Source organism: Ailuropoda melanoleuca, chromosome 5, assembly GCF_002007445.2.
Source record: "Ailuropoda melanoleuca isolate Jingjing chromosome 5, ASM200744v2, whole genome shotgun sequence".
NCBI lineage: Eukaryota > Metazoa > Chordata > Mammalia > Carnivora > Ursidae > Ailuropoda > Ailuropoda melanoleuca.
In genome coordinates this window covers 45950891-45966446 of record NC_048222.1, presented here as the reverse complement: position 1 = coordinate 45966446, position 15556 = coordinate 45950891, and the positions used below count along the sequence as shown (strand labels likewise).

Genomic DNA, 15556 nt, shown 5'->3' with positions numbered 1-15556 from the left:
AGTCTGCTTTGGAGTTGGCGAAAAGAACTGTTCATCTTTCTCCATCAAGCTGTCAGTCAGAGTAGCTTGGGAAAAATCCCAGTACTATTTCAAACACTCCCTGCAACTCAATCGTTTCTTTCCTCTATGTGCAGACTAAAAACAAACAACTGCACCTCCTCACCGCCCCTCCCCCCAAATTCCCTGGTAGAGAGTGATAAACCAGGAAAGGCAGCAGTAGAAAAGTAAATGCTATAAACATATTTTTTAAGGCTTTTTTTTTTTTTAGATTTATTTATTTGAGAGAGAGCATGCACACAAGCAGGGGGAGTGGCAGACAGAGGGAGAAGCAGACTCCCCATTGAGCAAGGAACCTGATATGGGGCTCAATCCCAGGATCCCGGGATCAGGACCTGAGCTGAAGGCAGACACTTAACCGACTTAGACACCCAGGTGTCCCTATAAACAGATTCTAATGGACATTTTCTGAAGTCAACACCTAAAACTCTTATTTGCTTAAAAATTCCCTAATTCTTGAACTGGAGAAACAGCCAAGCTCCTGCCAACTCTCACTGATAGGAAGTGACCAGAAGGAAATAGCAAGAGGCAAGTTCTGAAGATGACAACCATACCAACCCACTGCAAGGTAAAGAATGATTATGGGTCTAAAGGGATACTTTCTTCTCAATCAACCTTATTTGTGAACAAAAGTCCAATATCTTCATAAATTAAACCCTTGAAAAACTTGTGTTTCATTCAAGTATTTATTGAAACCTGTTATGTGCTAAGTACTATTCAAGGTGCTGGGGCATTCAGGAGTGAGCACAACAGACTAACATGTCTTAAAGAGTTTACATTTATATAAAAGACCAGGAGAGCAGCTTTTGGGGACATGGGTGTATGCATCTGTCCATCCATATACTCAAAGGTATTTGTTAGGTAACTACTTCATACCAGGCTCTACGTGAAGCTTGGAGGAAAAAAACAAGACCCTAACATGCAAGCACTTGTAGATAAATAAGCAATTCACTACAAATGGGCTGCTTTAACAGAACTATAGACAAAGGAGTGATCAATGTTCCTTATATTTTATAAAGCAAGTCCCAGCTGAACTGGCTTTTGAAAAATGATTATGAGTGTACTAAGTAGACTACGGAGGAAAGGCTTCCTGATAGAGAACATCAGATGAGAACATCACCTGAGTGCAGAGAGGGTTGGAAGACCCACTCCAGCAGTGGAAATCAAGAGGAAAGGATTCTGGAGGGCAGGCTGAAGTCCTAAGGGGCTGGGTCTCAATGCCGTGTCCTGGTGACTGCTTGTTAATCTGGGAGAATGGCATGATGAATCCATCTCTGGCTGATATCATGTTCAAATAAGCTTATGTTATTACTTCTTAAATGAGATGGGGTGATTTGTCCCTCAATATTTTGATCCTCCTTCAATCCCCAGATGAATGAGAGAAATTTTGCTAGCTTTTACCAGCAAAGGAAATGTGGGCGTGACTGGCCCAGGCTGGATGGGGCCCAACAGACTCAGAGCTATAGTATTTTCTTCCTTTCAACCACTTCACCCAGTGAGCAGCTGCTAACCCACTAGCCGTGCCAGAGAGACTCCATGGATCTGACGGCTGTTAATAGGCTTTATTACCTTGTTGAGTACCTCCAACTCCAGTTACTAATTACAGGGCACCGATGTGAATGTTTGGCTGTATAATTTTTGTTAATTGATTTTCATGAGGGGATTTGGGCATGTCATACTCTAAATTTTCTTCTGGCTCTAAACTCCATGACTCTGCTGTATGGCTACATGAGTCAGTAATGACCTTGTGTATTCTGGATTGCGGGTTTCTTCATGAATGGCCTCCCTCTTCAATTGCTCAGAACCCTCAGGAGCAACGTGTTATACAAGGACACACAATGACATGGAGGCCCAGGCTGGAGTGGGACTCAGCCATTATCACGCAGGCTAGCCAGCATTTATTGGTCTCTTAACAGTGAACAGACTTTTTAGGACCAAGCCACTTCCAGGCACTTGGACATCTTGCCTGCAGTGGGCTCACATAGCTTATTGGCATGAAGCAGATGGTTCTGCTTGATCGGCAGATTTCAAATGCTTACATCCTACAGTTGCTAACAAGACTATCCATTTCTCCCTTCTTTCCCAAAACCAGTGCTTTAGCCTACCCCCTCTCTCACCCAGTTCACCCTTCCACCTCCCCAAAGCCGACAACTAATTTTGAAGACATTGCTCCCTGGCTTTATTCTTTGGGGTCTTTGAATGACTCTCTTCCTCTTAGCATATCCTGTTTATAGAATGGAAAGGGGTAAAAAAAGGTAAAGGCAACAAAGGAAGGACCCAAAGATAAGCTGTTTGAATAGCTATACGCCAGACATCCCTGAGAAGGCTGCCCTGTCAGACCCATAAGCCTTCTTGTGCCCTGGTTGGCAAGGTGAAAAAAATACTATTAAGAAGAAACTGCAAACCACAGTACTCCATTACTAACCAAACCTCTGGGCAAAAGGTCCACAGACAGTATATGGAATGGAAAGAAGTGGTTCTCAGTGACTCTAGATGACCTGTCATTCCAGGCATGTCATGAATCATTTGTGGCTAGAAATAGTATGCATTCTAAAATTTTCAAATAAGGTTTCCAATATAAATTGGAGGGATTGAACGTCATTACATAATAAAGCTCTTCTCCAAGTCGTACATTCTGTTAGGTTTCCTCAAGTGGGAAAGAAAATGGTGGTGTTCGAGCTAAGACACCCACTGTATCTACGGCTCCATGTGCATGTGTGTGCAGCATGGAAAGGTCATTGGTTATGTTATTATGTCTGCCATGTATTACAGCAGATAATACATGTTGAGACCTTTGGCTGGCTGGGAAGTAGAGAGTGATCTGAGAAATGTGAAAAATGATGGTTCTGCTTTATGTATTATGAAGCGGGCATCCACCTGAGCAAAGAGATCTTTGGGCAAATCAATGATGCAGATACTATCACTTCCTTGGTTCAAAATATTGGAAAAAATATTTTAGGCATGCATATAAACCTCAAACATAGCCAAATTCAACTGAAGAGAAGGCACCAAGTGTTTCCATGTTGAGAGGCAAAAAAAAAAAAAAAAAAAAAAAAAAAAAGAGAGAGAGAGAGAAAGAAAGAGAAGTTAAAGATCAAAGCCACAATAGTCTCTCCGTTTCCCTTCTTTAAATGGATCCTGACAATTTAGGAGATTGTAGCCTCAGGCCTGGGGAAGATCTTTGGAGGTAGTCCTTGGGCTACAAGGCAACTGAGATCATTCCACCGGGAAAGATTAAGCAAAATACACTTGTGTAGGATGCCTGACAAATTCTGTCTCATCTTCAGCTGTGGAGGGAAAAAATTCCTAGTTTCCTCCAATAACATGAATTACCCAACCACAGCAGAAACCTGACAAAGGCTGATGATGTGTTTAGATACAGCAAACGTAGTGAATCACTGGGCACAGCTTCAAGGATTCAAACACCTCACCAAAGCAGCTGTTTCTTTCCCGCATACTCAAGGTGAAGGGGGACCCTAGCATTTCCATCAATCCAAGGTACAAATGGGCAAGTGTGCCTTCTGGGCTTTGTCTTCTGCAAACTAGAGAAAGAGGCTATTGATGCCTCAGAACCCAACAGGCAGGGTGTTAATCCAGTTGCAATTATTCACCCTCCTCACCCATGACTCTTCTGGAACAAATTCTCTTAAACTTTTGATGAAAAATCTTATAAGCTACTCAAAACCCAAAGGGCTGTTCCTACTCTTTATTGGGTGAGAAGCCAGTTCCCTTTCATTTTCTTTTTAGAGTATGAAGGGAAGGGAAAAAGGATAAAATGATTCGGGCAGGGGGGGGGGGCGGCGGCAGGGAGTAGAAAAGTTATTAACATATTTAAATATCTGTTCCTGTTACCATTTTTAGGCTAATTCTAGAGTTTTGTTTTGTAATTCTTGCCAATGATCCAATACTGTGTGGGGAAGAGGAGTCTGCCTGAGATAGTAGGTTCCTTGAGTGTTTCTTTTAAGCAAAAGAAATGAAGGGGAAGTGTCCCTTCTCCCCCCCCCAACAGGCCAGCACCCCCTACAGTACATGAGTCATAAAAGAGCTCATGGAAGAGGCAGCTCCATGAAGTCTTCTCAGTTCTTCTCTATTATCTTCCCCAGAGACAGGGAGAGATGGCGCCAGAGACAGCCCAGCAGGAATCTGTGGGCGTGAAAAGCAAACAGGAAGCCTGAGCCCCCAGGAGGTAGAGGCCCTTTGGGAAGGAGGAAAATCTGGGTAACTATGGCATTCCAAGAGGCCGTCATTTAGAGCAGGGCCATGAAATACAGCCAAGGCTTGGAACTGTAAAGACCCTTTGCACTCAACTTCTTCTCCAGACCCTTCCACTTGACATATGTTAAAGAGGAGATGAAAAGAGGTTAATGAGCTTATTCAAGATCACACTTCTAGGACATCGCACTGGGCCATATCAAGGCTTTGCTTTTTAAAAGGATTTTCCAGAATGTGAAACACAGCCAGTACACATTGAGCTCAACACCATCTATCTTTAATAATGAATGGTAAGAAGGACAATCATATTGGGGAACCTGGGGACTGTCAGGGCCTTAAGTCCCCTCTAAATCACCCAGCCAATAGTATGATCAATACATTTTTAAGGTAGAATTGATCCTTTTTTGAAGCTTCAGAAAAACCAAAAACCCCCATATGATACATGTAGTAAATCTTACACAGAATACTTCAGTCAATGCCTGGTACATGGTAGGTGCTCTTTATGTTTGTGTGATAAAGAAATGACCAAAACCAAGTACTTTGGTCAGATGCGAATACATGATATCATCTCAAACACTAAGTTTTCACCACCTCTGGGGGGCGGGGAGAGCCCTTTTGGCATCATACAGGATACAGGCAATGCCACAAATATAAAAAGGGACATGAATTCAGAGAAGTTCCTTGATGAGCACAGTTAAAGAATTGTGTGATGTTAGGAAATTAAGTTAACTGCTCTGTTTTACCTTTCAAGAAGAAAAGTATCTTTTAAAGTTATCTCTGGAAACTAAGGGATATGTGATTTTGAAACCAAACTGTAAAGTTAATACTAGAGAGAACTAGGTATTTGTCCTACACAAATACCATTTATTCGGTTCTCTTAGCACCTTGCATCCAGCTTCATTTTAATACTTACCCCATCCTTCTCCAAAAGCCAAGAGGTAAGGGATACCCTCCCCACACCGTGTGCTATGCACTCTGAAGGGCACTGGGTATACACGGATGAAATAAAAAGTCCCTGTGATTGATTTTATGCAGATCTGTGCCCCTGGTGTCTACAGTGACTAGCCCTAGTCTAGTGACTGCCACACGGTACGACATTCTTAAACGGCTGTTGAGTAAGTGGACATAGAAAGGCACGCACGGAACAACAGACGAAAATGAAAGCAGCACTGGGCCAGTCACCCCTGGCCTAACCCGCATCAGTAAAATTCCATGATCCGTGGAGCTGCAGAGAACAACAATGTCAGGCCTTGGAGGCATGTGTATGTTCCTTGCCAGGAGCCAAATCCCAACCCCTGGAGAGCAGGAGAGCCACAGTTCAATTCATAGGAGGCCGTGCCAAAGCCCTACCCCAGCTGCACATTGCCTTGTAGGAAAACTCACCCAGTCCCCTTCCAAAAAGGAGTTTGCCATGACTACTCTCCCTAATGGGGTGTTGATCACATGTCAGGCTTAGACGCCAAGCCCTTGTCCACAGAGTGTGGGATGAGCAATCCCGTCCTGACAGATGTGATCTCCAGAGTGCTTCCAGTGACAGTGTGGAGTTTTCCACTCCTCCAGACAGCAGGGAAATACGTGCTGATCTGACTTGGCTGAAAGGAAGGTCTGACGGTCTCTTCCCTGGCAGGGTCATCTCTACTGGAGATCAGCCAGGACGTTTTTGCCAGTCCTGGGTTCTCAACTTTCTAGCACTGGTGGGGATGGACAAGCTGCAGAATGGGACATTAACCTTCCATTCCTTCTCGAGGGTAGCAGATACTGTTTCCAGGCACATTGTTCTGACCTAGCTGATGTCTACAGGGCGAGGTGCTTTATCGATATCCACTTACTTAATCCTCATCCAATCATTTAAGGTAGGTACTACGGCTTTGCCCAGTAACCGAGGCCCAGAGAGGCTAAGGAACAGCTCACAATCTGGACGGTTGCAGGAGCTGTTGTGTCAGCTGAAGCAATATTTGATTCAAGACTGGAGAATAAAATAGCTCCATTCCTGTTGAGGGGTGAGTCATTCTGAAACCGTCTACGGCATTTAAAGGATGGTGGCGGGGCTGGAGGGGTGAGGACCACATGAAAGAAAGTACATTGTTAATATTGCATTCACATATTTATTGGCATCTTGAGCCAAGGACAGAGGATACAAAGGGAAGCACAGGACCCAAATGTAGTAGGGGTTCTTGTCCGATTCAGCAAGTCCTTTTAGAAGTAGACCTCAGTACACTGCGAGCATAGTGGAACAGATAAACATATAGAAGGACAGAAAGATATATAGATAGAAATAGATAGAAATAGATCAAACAGGGCCTCTGTGTAAATATATTAAGAACCTCCTACCCTTTGTTAACTGGAAAATAACCAGCTCTTATAGGTCCTCCTACACAGGATGAGAGGGGTAACTTGGCTCACATTAAGAGTTCCAGCTATTAGCCTTTTTGAAGAAAAGGCCCCACCTCTTGAGACACAACTCCTCAAAGAGGTGGCTTTGCCTTTTTCTCTATATCCAGCCACTCTCGCTGAACATTAAAACATTAAGCCATCATCTAACCGAGGTGATCAAATTTAACCCTGAAAATCTACTTGCTACTTTCTTATCCCTTTATCACCTACAGCCATCCCTTTCTTCCATCAGAAGCCCTTGTCAAAAACTGATAGCTATTGCATGCTAATTTCACCACAAATACCTGATCTGAATTCTAAGTAATTAGCAAATCGAGGAACCTGCGAGATGCTGATCTTTTTTTATAACCACAAAAAAAGCTTTTCACGGAGGATATTTTAGTTCAAGAACATTTCCAATCAGGAAACCTAACGTCGTGTTCCAAAACAGCACGCTGTATTGCGTTCATACATTTAGGTAACATATTGACTGAGGATGATAATGTACCGTCACATCAATCACGCTGCATTCTGAATGCGCCATGACAGCAGGGTGTGCGTTCTGGGCGTTTCACCTGTTTGGGGCAGCTGTCCATAAGCAAGGACCAGCTATTACCAAATTCATTTTGTGAGGCTGTCTTCTATTGTCCATGAAGAGCAGGAATACGTAAAACGGTCACGGAGGATTTTTCATTTTGTGAGGATCTGAAGATGGGTACACCCAAATGATAAAAGACACAGCTCCTACATAGTTCTGGGGCGCGGAGGGGGAGGGAAATCCAACGATCATGTATGTATGGGACTCTGAGAAAATTATTTGTTCTAGCCCTTCACCACCACCAGCTGCAGGCCCTCAGCTTAATTATGAAACAGGAACACTAATATATGTTATTAGTTGGGAAGGTTGTTGGGAAGAATCTTCTTTAAAAAAGTCGAAGTGCCATATACAGTATAAGCTCTACTGCTACTGACAGGGATCACCAATCCAAGAAGAGACAAGACCTCGTTCAAACAAACGAAAAATAATGGCAAAGTAACAAACCTGCCTCCAATTACCAATGTGAGGCAAAGCTGTTCCCTCTTTGCAGACATTAGCTTGTTAGGTCTTCAGCCTAAGGTAACACATGCAAAGTAACTGTGAGGTGAGGACGATAACTTTTTTATAATGTACAAGTTCATGTTACATGACATATTTTTCACAGCACTGTTGTGTTTTGCTGAACCACATTTCACACTACAGTGTCTTCCTGAGCTTAATATTCAGTAAATAAGCTGTTCTTTGTACTTCAAATCAACGTAAAATTAAAAAAAAAATCCCTGCAAAAAACACACACACAAAAAACACCACTAAAAAAACCCTCCCGCATTCTACAAATGTTGAGAAAGGCACACCAGAGAGGATGCAGGGAGGCCTTGTGCTTGGTCCATTGCTGGTGCTCAGTGACGGCCTGATGAATGAATGGATGAGTGCATGCACTGTAGAGGTGATAAGAAACACAGTGGCAAGTAGAGAATTTCAGAACTGCACGCTATTTTAGAGCTATCATAATTGATCATAGCAAAGACAGAATTCAGAGTGAGAACTCTTAGGGGGTTATGAAGAGAACAGTCTTCATAAATGAAGACATAAAAGTCAGTTAGTACAAAGAAAATTATTTTTTCATTGAGGCCCAACCAATGCAATGATTTGTTCAATGAGTGACTATTTTCACTGGAAATCTGGGAAGGACGTTTCTGGGAGATACACCAACCTAACAAGCCACTTTGTACTGGGGGAAGCACAGATCTGCTTTGAATCAAGTTCCCACCAAAAAGCCAGTGCCTTCCAATGAAACACCAGGGTATAAATTTTGCTACATTGGGGGGGGTCTGCAAAGTGGGGGTCAACTTCCTACTCAGAAGTCCAATCTGTAAAACTGGGAAAAGAGGAGTTGCTCTGGTTGAAGCAGGAGAATAGACGGTAGGGACTGAGGGACCGTGGATCCCCTATGAACCCCCCTCCCCAGGCCCTGAGTGGTTCCCAGGAACAGGAAATCCGTAAGAGCAATGGTTATCTTTCTGAATTTCTCTTACCAATTTACAGTGATATGGGACAGCGAGGCAGGCAGCCACTATCTCAAGCCAGCATTTAATTGTACTTAGGCAGCGTGGTATAACAGAGGAAGAAATGGGATTTTTTAATTCCACAGACCTGGGTTCAAAAGCTGGGCCTGCCAATGTCCAGCTAGATTCACCCAAGCAAGTATAAGACCTCTCTGAGCCCAGTCTGCCTTCTGTGGAATAAGGATAAGTGATATTTATCTCACAGATCGGTTTTGGGGCCTTAAGGAGATGATGTATGTGCGTCCACGTAGCCTGTGCTCCACAAATGTCCATTTTTATCCCTGTCTTGTCTTCATGTTTCATTGTTTTGACTGTTTTTGTCTCTACTATTGAGTTTGGTCACACATAAGTACAAAAATAGAATCTCCAAAAATCGTCCTTATGTATTATTTGAATTTTTAAACATTAAGCATCTTAGACTGTGGCGAGAATAGAAAAAATGAATACGCAAATTAGATGCGATTTCTTCTCACAACCCATATGAACTTCAAATCTGTTAGTCCAGAGGCACATTTGGCTCTCCAGCCTACTAAGGCCACTTCAAAAGAAGAAACGACTCCTGAGGTCTAAATAATACCACAGTGATAAACTGTGGCAACAGTAAGATTACACTCCCACCAGTATGGATGGCATATGCAGCCAGTGAAAAATCATTCTTTTGAACTATTTTTAATCACACAGGAAATGCTTAAACTATAATGTGTGATGCAAAGGGCAGAATACAAATACACAAAGAAATGCAATATACTTATATATACAAATATTAGAAGTGCTCATTGCTAGGGTATCTTATTATGTTCCAAAAGGAGAATATGATTTGTCTGTAATCAGAAAGAAAGTAGGGATGGCCTTAAGATTTTATTTATTTATTGAGATAGAGCTATGGTGAGCAGGGGCGGGGCAGAGGGAGAGGGAAAGAGAATTTCAAGCAGCCTCCACTATGAGTGCGGAGCCCAACTCGGGGCTGGATCTCACGACCCTGAGATCATGACCTGAGCTGATGTCAAAAGTCAGACGCTTAACCAACCGAGACACCCAGGCGCCCCAAGGATGGCTTTAATATATATTTCACGGTATAGTAATGACAGACTTCCATAAACTTCAGTGAGTTTTCTCTCAAACATGCAGTATAGCTTTCCCCTATCATATGTACACATTTAGAGGTGCCCTGGGTCATCAACAGCCTTATGGCAATAGGTGTGTAGAAATCACATGGTCAAGTCCTCAGTTCTAGGTCATTATGGTGGTGATGGCTTCTAACAGCTAATTTTGTCCTTTATTTAACATTAACTAAAAATTTTTGAAAAGCTAAAAAAGGAACTTTGGTAAATATGTGCTTTTATAGAAACCACTCTTGGAAAAAATCCTGTCAGGCCCCACACAGTAGACTAGCTACAGAGATTGGAATTTTCACGAAGGAGACTCTGCCACTGGGGGTATTTCTGGGGCTCAAAGTCCTAAGGATGCTTCCACATGAGGCTTATGTGGAATGGTCTTGGGGAAGGAATCCACTCTCAGTAACATGAGAGGGCAAGATAACAGCAAGTCATGGCTTTTTTATCCCTGACATCTCAAAATTTATTTCATTTTATTTTTAAAGATTTATTTATTTGAGAGAGAGACGCAGCACACATGAGTGTGGGGGGGAGGGCAGAGGAAGAGAATCTTCGAGCAAACTCCCTGCTGAGCACACGCGCGCGCACACACACACACACACACTGATGCACGGCTCGACCTCACCACCCATAGACCATGACCTAAGCTGAAACCAAGAGTCAGACACTTAACCAACTGAGTCACCATCCCTCAAAATTTTTTAAATTAACAGAATTCAAGAGTTGGCTCACCTAGACCAGGTACCTTTTTTTATGGCTTAAGAAACAGAGGTCCAAGATGAAGGTGAAGTGTTTTATCTATGGTCCCACCATTAGTGAAAGAGCAGAGACCATAAACAAGTTCTCCAGACACATAATTCAGTCCTCCTTCAGTTGCATACAGCTCATAGCTGGGCTTTCTGTTACTAGTCTCCAGCTCTTGAAATACACATTCCAAATCTCCAACCTAACAGCAGAAACAAGGTCACTATTATTAAGGAATAAGACAGGACACAGAATGGCCTTACGCTTCATTTAATAGGGTCAGAACAGGCCCTCCAATCCTGTGTGTCACTCAACACACCCAGTGGAATAGCTCCTAAGGTACACAGACCGAATATATGTTGGATGGTCCATCAGTGAATGAATGAATCATGCCAGTGGCTGCAAGTAGCTCAAGAAACACATTCAACATAGCTACACATCATGATTTCTTTCCATCTAGTTCAGTGGTTTTCTCAAAATTCTACTCACTGTTTTCCAACGATCTGTTTCTCCATTTCTTTGTGTGTATGTTTACATATATCCATTGCTTCAGTATCAGTAATACCAAAGCATAGAAGGCTACCTAGGAATTCAACAGTCCAGGGTCCTGGGTCCTCAAGGCGAAACCATGGGGATTAGTGTTCCAGTACATACGAGTCAGAGACTGGAGACCTGTGCCATGGCAGGACACCTATGACTGTTCAGAGGCAAGTCAGCATTCCCAAAGCCAGAAAGAGCACAGACATGGGCCTCAGCTTGAAGTGAAAGCACTCCATGCTTTGTACTTCCTCCTGGAGGAGAACGGATGCTAAGGGAAGACACAGTAGGCAATGGAGACCAGATGTATGGAGAGCACGGGTACACAGGTGAGACATTTAAACAATGGTAGCTGGTGAGGAAGTAGAATGATCAAAGCCATTCATTTGATCTGGAGCAAAGATGACATCTACAGAGTTTCTCACAGGAAATTGGTTTTTCCTCATCTCATCTCAAAACATGACACAACTAGCCTACAACCATACCTAACATTCATGGAGAGCCTTTGATATGCAAAGGACTGCACTGAGCTCATTACAGATTGGTTCTTTCCAAAAAGGGGCTGTTATCCCCATGATTTAAGAAGAAATTAAGGAGCAATTTAAGGCATAGCTGAGAGAAAATGACTTTGACTTGCCCAAGGTGACTAACTTGACCAAATTAGCAGGATTAGAGGCTGGGCTCAATCAACTGCCAGATAACCTAAGTACATAGGTACCAAAACAAACCAAAAAAACCCCCAAAACAAAAAAACTCTTACAATGGAAGATCTCTCAAGGGAGTGCAGATGGCTCTATCTGCTGGACCAGCCAATATGCTGGCCAGATGGCTCAGTGACCTTTCTCAGATCAGAAACATGTGGAAAGCACACTCTCAATGATAATCAATGTATGAACATACTTTTTTCTGACTGAGTATAAGTCTCCTCAGCATCTGAAAGATATTCCCCACATTTGTTGTCTCTTTGTAGTCCCCAAACCCAAAAACCACCCGAGTTGCTGGCAGGCCACTTTTCACCTGTGGGAAAGCCTCTCCACTTCAGACTATTTAGGGAGTAAGAGGGTGGAGGATCAGCAGTTTACAAGAAGAAAGTTGGCTTTTTCCTGAACTATCAGGTGTCACTCTACTTATCAAGAAGAGCACAAACCTAGATAACACAACTTTGCCTTGCAGAGGTCCTGCTTTAATGAACAGGTGTGAAGGATCTGTAATTAGCCCATCCCTTTGCATGCTCTTAAAGACCTGCTAGCCCTTCGCTCCCATGCACCTGCTTTAGAGGACCCTCTCGTCTTGGGCAGAGCTAGTGACACTTGGCTCTGCCTCAACGCACACATTTTTTTCTGTACCTGATCTGCAGATTATACAGAGGTTTCCTGTTAAGGGCTAAAGAAGATCTGGAAGCTCAAAGACTGATTTCTGAAAAATGAGCTGAGGTATGGAAGTGTAACAGATAAATACCATCGTTGCAGGTAATTATGGAATGCTTTCCAAAGAAGCCCCACAGAATCCTGAGTGCCCCTCAATATTAAGACCACTGTGCTCCTTACTGTACACCACAGGAGCTTCTCCAAGACAGACTCAGAGCCCTGCCCCACGTCACCCTGCACTCTGTACTACCTTCCCCTCCCACAGCCTCCTCCCCCACACACACTCCCCCCACCAGCTCCCACAGAGAAGTCGGCTTCCGATTTCTCTTCCCAGGCCCTCCTCACAAACCCCAAAGCATAACCGTATGTAATTGTGAACACAGCATGTGTGTCTTGCAGAAAGCACAGTTTTGTTTTTTTTCACCTTTCCTGCTGCTTCTGCGGGGGGGGGGGGGAATCATCCCCATGTCAACACCACACCGGGCATCCAGGGACAGCAGTCAGTTTTTCACCAGCTTCTGGTGAGGAAAATACCTTCAACTGCAAATTGATTGTGGATATGACTCCAACGGTCATCCTTTAGGGTTATTTCTTGCTGGAATTACAGCCTCATCTTCTCAACAGTTCAAAACCAGCTGCGTGCATCTAGGTCTGCTCTGATTCTCGGAGAGCTTCTGTGATTTTATAGCTGCTACCTCTCAGAGTCTAGACCTTGGTCTCATTCATTCTTTTCATCTGATGTTTCTATCCTAAACCACGACCGATGGTTGGTGTTTTCAAATTTTTTTCTAAAGGACCTGACCCCAAGGAAATCCCATTCCCAACTCCAAGAGGTAAAATAGACCAAAGGCAAGCTGCCTGATGAGAGCAGAACTGGGGCTGGGGTCCCACCACCAGCCCTGACAATGGAGAACCCTAGCATTCTGTGGATTACTAAGCCAGGTGGTATAGATCCCTGAGAGTGCCAACAGGTGATTGAGACTTGCAGAAGTGGGGGCGGGGTGGAGTACGAAATTGAAAAGGAGGAAATCAACATCCCATCTTGAACACAGAAGCTGGCCGTCAACCAATTCTTAGTTGTACAGGACAGGCAAGAAATGTTCAACTCGTAGGCCAGCGTTACAAAAATTAAGACTATCTACTGCTTAACCCAGGCACTTTTAGATAGCTCATTTAATCCCCACCACCACTCTCCAGTTGATACATTTTCAGGTTTATAGATTTTCAGCTTACAGATGAAGAATGTAAAGCCCAGGAAGGTTAAGTAATTTGCTGAAGGTCACACAGACCTAAGTGGCAGAACCTTGACTCAAGCCCAAGGTTGGACTCTGAAACCATTACTCTTCACACATGCTGGGCAACCATCATTTGCAGGATTTCAAACTCCTCTGTATAAGGATCATTTAAGCGTGGACCCATCAGCCCAACGAGAGGAGATTCCAGTAAGTGGAGGAGAAACGCAGCAAACCTAAGGACTGAAGCCTTTTTGTTAGACAAGCATTTTGACACCTAAGAGTTTCCTGAGGAAGTTCTTGAGGACCCTGATGAAAAGAGGCAAGGGTGATACTGACAGTTTTCAGTGCCTGTTCAAGTGCCCAGTTTCTACTGGGAGTCTACCACATGCCCAAGCACTGGTGAGATGACAGATGAAGACAACCTGGAACGACAGAATTATTTTCTCCTGTCTGGCTTCTCAATCTAACTAGAGAAAAGGGCCAGGGACAGAGACAGGAGTAGAAAGAGACACAGAATGCAAGCAGGAACAGGAGGAAGGACAGAGGGAAGAGGAGGAAAACAGGGAAGAGAATAACGAGTAAACTTTACATAGCGTTTGGACTTCACAAAGAAATTGTACGTCCACCGGTGACCACCATCTCGTATTTGCTCAGTGCTGTTTGACTGAACCTCACTGCACCACTACAGCATAGGAGGGGCTTACATAAAACCAAGCTTCATGGCTGAGGAGCACATAGCCACGGAGAGGTCATCTTACCCAAAGTCACAAAGCTAGCTAAGGGCAGAGCCAGCATTAGCATCCAGACCTCAGGATTCCTAGCACAGTGCTCACCCCACCGCACAGAGGTCTCTGTGTGAGGCAGAGAAACCCTGTGTGTGATCCACAGCTACTATCTGCCAAAAGCCAACACGGTAATAAGGAATGCTTTCTCTCTCTCTCACTTATATCTCCAAGATCAGATTTATTCGCCCCATCCTTCTTACCAACAGTTATCTGAACCCAGGTATGCTCACCTCTTCTAAGCCCTCCTTAGAGTTACAGAGAATGAAAAATTCTTATTTGCCAGAAGATGTCTCGGATTGGCTGCAGGGACCACCTTCCCCAAAACCCCTCCCCAACACACACACACACACACACACACACACGCACACACACACACACAATCAGCTACATCCTCAACTCTCCTTCCATTCAAAATCCAGTCTTTGTTATAATGACATCTAATCAGGCTGAGGAATCAGCTAAAATGCAGGCTTCTGTAAAAATCACTGCTCATTCGGGACTCAGCAGCTCAGTCTCTTAAATGCCAACCTGGTAGGAATTAAGAAAGTTTTCTTCCTCATTACAAGTCTCACAGCTATTGAGTGCTCTCAATCGCCAGCTGAACCCAGGTATTTGTGTATTCCAGAGGCTATAAATGTTTTCTCTGTCTACTGGATTTTCACAATTTTGAGTTACTGAAAGAAGCAGTGTCCACATCATTTGAGATGTTTAGTTTAACACTAAAATATTCACTTCCTTTTCCAGTTATTTATAAACCTTTAGACGTCTTTGGAGGCATAGATAACTCGGCTATCATTTTTGGCTTTGAAAGAGACTCGGAGTCAACTAGCCCTACAATTTGGCTGTGTGCGCGCTAGGTGGCGACAGTGTGCCACAACCCAGAACCAGCAGGGTTGGGCTCAGTGGACGTTCCTGAGGCCTCCTGTAATCCAAACAAAAACACCTCTTTTTTTTTTCTTTTTTAAAAGATTTTATTTATTTATTGGACAGAGATAGAGACAGCCAGCGAGAGAGGGAACACAAGCAGG

The 15556-nt window shown here is 43.6% G+C and overlaps 1 protein-coding gene across 1 annotated transcript in view; it reads right to left on the bottom strand.

Moving 5' to 3' along the window:
- The window catches only part of RORA (RAR related orphan receptor A), a 702106-nt gene that overhangs the window by 628064 nt on the left and 58486 nt on the right, over positions 1-15556 (bottom strand). The gene's annotated exons all lie outside the window — the stretch shown is intronic.